The sequence below is a fragment of the Zalophus californianus genome, chromosome X, assembly GCF_009762305.2.
Source record: "Zalophus californianus isolate mZalCal1 chromosome X, mZalCal1.pri.v2, whole genome shotgun sequence".
Classification (NCBI taxonomy): Eukaryota; Metazoa; Chordata; class Mammalia; order Carnivora; family Otariidae; genus Zalophus; species Zalophus californianus.
In genome coordinates this window covers 93,625,861-93,630,142 of record NC_045612.1, presented here as the reverse complement: position 1 = coordinate 93,630,142, position 4,282 = coordinate 93,625,861, and the positions used below count along the sequence as shown (strand labels likewise).

Below are 4,282 nucleotides of genomic sequence, written 5' to 3'. Positions count from 1 at the left end.
CTATCCCGTTCCCAGACCCCTGATAGCCTCCTTTATGGACCACTGCATTTGATCCCAACTGGTCCCTCTGCTTCCACTCTTGTCCATCTACGATTCGCTTTTCATGAATATCTTTTCAGTACTCAAGCCAGCAAAAGTCACATTCCAGTTCAGAACTTTCCAATGGCTTCCCATATGACTTGACCCAAATCAAAAGCCAATGTGGTCTGTAACCTGGCTCCCTCTCCAACTTCAGCTACTACCACCCTCCCCACTTGCCCACTGTGGTACGGCCACACTGGTCTCCCTGTTGTCCCTTAAATAAAGAGACTCTTTCTCATCTTGGGGCCTGTGCACTCACTGTTCCCCTTCCTGAAGTGTTCTGCCCCTGGATCACAGTATAGTATCCTGCCTCTGTTCATTCAGGTCGCTGAGCAAATGGCATCTCCTCAGAGAGGCCTTCCTCGACCACCTTATCTAAAAAGAGCACCCACGTGCTCGCTTCGGCAGCACATATAGTAAAATTGGAATGATACAGAGAAGATTAGCATGGCCCCTGTGCAAGGATGACATGCAAATTCGTGAGGCGTTCCATATTTAAAAAGAAAAAAAAAAAAGAGCACCCACATCATTCTGTAATCCTTGACACTGCTTTATTTTCCCTTATGGTGCTTAACCTGACATTTGATTACATTGTTCATTTTTGTATTGTCTCTTTTCCCCCATGAGGGCAGGAACTGGTCTGTTTTGTTTATTGCTATATTCCTTTATTCTGGACTAGGAATTGACACATAGGAGGAGCTCCACACATTCTCGTTAACTCTCTTAGTCTACGTTATGCCCTTCCAAGTTCTTCCCCAATTAGAATATACCATCAAGGTTCCTGCAGGTGCTTCCTTTAACACAAGACACAGCCACCTCTAAGATGAAGTTTGCTCACCTCTGGAATGCAGTTACACTTTTATATATATTGGAGCACTGGCTTCAGATAAACTCATAGAAGTAGAATTACTAGGTCATGAGCCAAATTTCCAAGTTACCCTCTAGAGAGGTCAACATTAATCCCTCTCCCATCAGCAGTACTCTCTCTGTTCCAGTGTATTCTGGGCCTCCAGGTAATGGTGATGATGATGATGATGATGATGATGATGATGATGATTTATGTCCCCCTTACGCTTTTTTTTTTTTTTTAAGATTTTACTTATTTGAGGGCGCCTGGGTGGCTCAGTTGGTTAAGCGACTGCCTTCGGCTCAGGTCATGATCCTGGAGTCCTGGGATTGAGTCCCACATCGGGCTCCCTGCTCAGCAGGGAGTCTGCTTCTCCCTCTGACCCTCTTCCTTCTTGTGCTCTCTATCTCTCATTCTCTCTCTCAAATAAATAAATAAAATCTTTAAAAAAAAGATTTTACTTATTTGAGAGAGACAGAAATAGCGACAGGGATAGTGAGAGAGAGCACAGCAGGGAGGAGAGGGAGAAGCAGGTCCCCCGCTGAGCAGGAAGCCAGATGCAGGGCTCTATCCCAGGACCCTGGGATCATGGACCTGAGCTAAAGGCAGATGCTTAACCAACTGAGCCACCCAGGCACCACCACCCCCGCCTTACTCTTTGTTAACTAGAAAATAAACGGATCTCTGTAGGGGCAGGGAAACTGCTGAGTTATCATGTCCCTGTTGAGGGTCCATGGAGTATGCTGACTTTGGGGAGTAAAGATGTTCTCTGGCAGCTTCCTCATGTGAAATTATGTCCTCACCAACACGTTAAATTTTTTTTCCATGATGCCAAGTCATGTTCGTTCATTAATTACTTCATTTCACCATTACTTTTGAGCATCTGTTTTATACGTAAGCTCTAAACATTTGCCACAATGAAGAATATCCCTTGAAAGAATGGGATTTACAACCATCATGGTGTTTATCAATTTACAAAGTGCTTTCACTTCCATTATCTCATTTGGCCTATAAAAGCCAAGTGGGTACAATTCTGCCCATTTTAAGGTGAGGGAAAGAGAGGCACAGATGGGAAGGACTTGCTGCGGGTTACATATCACATGAGTCGGAGCCACAACCAGGAATCCTCTGAGCTCCTCAGCACATGCCACCCCCTCCATTGGACAATATCCTGCCAGGTCCAACACCACCAAAAGCAGGAGAACTTAGCCATAGTAAAAAGGATGGCATACTTAGGCATTTTAAATTCTGAGCTGAGGGACATCAAGATGGAAGAGTGATTTTAAAATGGCTTCTGTGTGTGATGCCATGTCAACCATCATGGCGGTGGGTGCTGTGCTGAACTGCACTGTGGCAACCTGATTAAGGCAGGGAACTACAGTTTCCTAGAAGCCCCTCCCTGGTATGATTCTGGGTTAGAGTTGGCCAAAAGAGGAACTTGTGTGGGAATTGTAGGGCAGAAGGCGAGCAGCAGTCACTACGTTTGGCAGGTTTCCCGTCAGCTACAGTGCCGGTCAGAAACAGGGGTGCCCGGCAGATCCCAGCTTATCGGCTCTCGCCGGCTCCACCTCCAGCTCCCATTTCCTATTGTTGGCTCTGCCAGGCCCACCGCCAGGGACTTGTCTGTGGCCCCACACACACTGGAGCAGAAGTTACGCAGAGGCCACAGCCTCCATAAACCCGTCCACGAACAACCCCTTCACTGCCCGGCTTGGGCAGCTGTATGCACTTGGCTTCTTGAACTTTCCTGAAAGCTCTGAAAGTTCCGACTGCATCAGTGCTTCCGGGAGCGGCTAATGGCTCCTCCTTCCAGACATTTCACTTCCGCAGCACTTCCCACATCTGTGAGAGGTTTTATTCCTAGAATACTCATGGTGGCTCTGCTTCCCTGTCTGAATCCTGACTGGTATAATACTTGCAGATTTTGCTTTCCTTGAAACGAAAAATAACATAAGAAATGTTCCAGATTGTAAGGCAGAATTCCACCTTCTATTTAGAATCTATATATCGCAGATGCTAATTTATAGACCGTGGGTGTGAAAGGAGAAAAAGGAAGGGAAATTATTAAGTGAACTAGTGGAGGATGAATAATGTATGCCTTACATATAGACCGAAGTGAAAAAGGAAATGAGAAGGAAGAACCGAGAAGATATACTTTCTCTATCTTGTTTTTATAAGATAAATGGATGGAAGAGGGGAAGAAATTGGAAGTGATATTATTTTTGTAGTCTGAAAATTTTCAATCAAGCTTTACCCTATGTTTGTAGGATGTAGTCAAAGAATTAGTCCAGTCTCTATCCTCTAAGGAACCATCCTTTGTGACTTGAAAGAGAAAGGAGTGATTCTTACCTAGTACAGCTGGGTGTTGTTTTTTGTTTTTGTTTTTTTTTAATATAAAATATAAAATTACGTGTGAACAGGAGCAAAGACGATGTCCGAGGATACTTAAACATTATACAACCCAACAGCATGCTATCCTCCTAATAGTGCTGAGGCATCCAGTGAAGGCTTTAATGTTAAAAAAATTATGTCAAAGACCCTCTCCTTTCTCCTCCCAATCCTAGCTCCCTTTCTTTGTAACAATCACAGAAAGGAAGTTTTTAAAAACAGTTTCCAATAGAGAACAATTTTGAAAGTCAACATTCTCTTCAAAGGAGACAGCAGGTACATAGAATAAACATTCTGTGGCATTGTTCCTTCAAAAATCAAACTTGCTCATCCCCCTTCCATCCTCACACAGTGAGCCGGTTCTTTAAAACATGCCCGCCTCAGGTGGCTGGTCACTTTATCAAATAAAAGGTGGCAGACTTTGCCAATTTCCTCTCCCTACTCCAAATTAATAAGCCAGGCTCACAGAGCTGTAAAATTTTATTTCCACCAAGCAAATATAGATTGCTTTCTCCTTGACTGCTGTTTAAATCTTCTCACTCTCACTTATGTCCAAAGCATGCACCTATTCCTGCAGCAGTAATGCTGACAAGTGGCCACAGGACAGGAAATGCTGCAAGCCAATCCTCAGCCCATGGACTCCTCCTCTGCCCCTGGACAAGCAGCCAGAGAACCACCAGCTCATTCTCAAGGACACAAAGAAGGAGTATTCTCTACTCCCTGGAGCCCCGGGGACCCAAATTCTTGGCTCCCCGTGTGGTGTCACCTCCAACTTGGGAAGTGTTAAAAAACAAAATTCAACCGAATACGTTTGAAGATCTAATTGTTTTTACTAAGCAATCCAGGAATCAGGCAGCATCCAATCTAGCAAGTAGAGAGAGAAAAAAAATTGCACAAAATGGAAGGTTTTTATAGGCTGGCGTGGTGTGGCAAGGAAGTATTAGCAAAAGAAAAGAAGGATTGTTT

General features: G+C 44.3%; 1 non-coding gene across 1 annotated transcript; it reads left to right on the top strand.

Moving 5' to 3' along the window:
* Positions 1 to 473: 473 nt before the first annotated feature.
* LOC113931592 lies at positions 474 to 580 on the top strand. The gene has a single exon (XR_003522759.1). It is a non-coding gene; the product is annotated as a U6 spliceosomal RNA (small nuclear RNA).
* Positions 581 to 4,282: the final 3,702 nt, after the last annotated feature.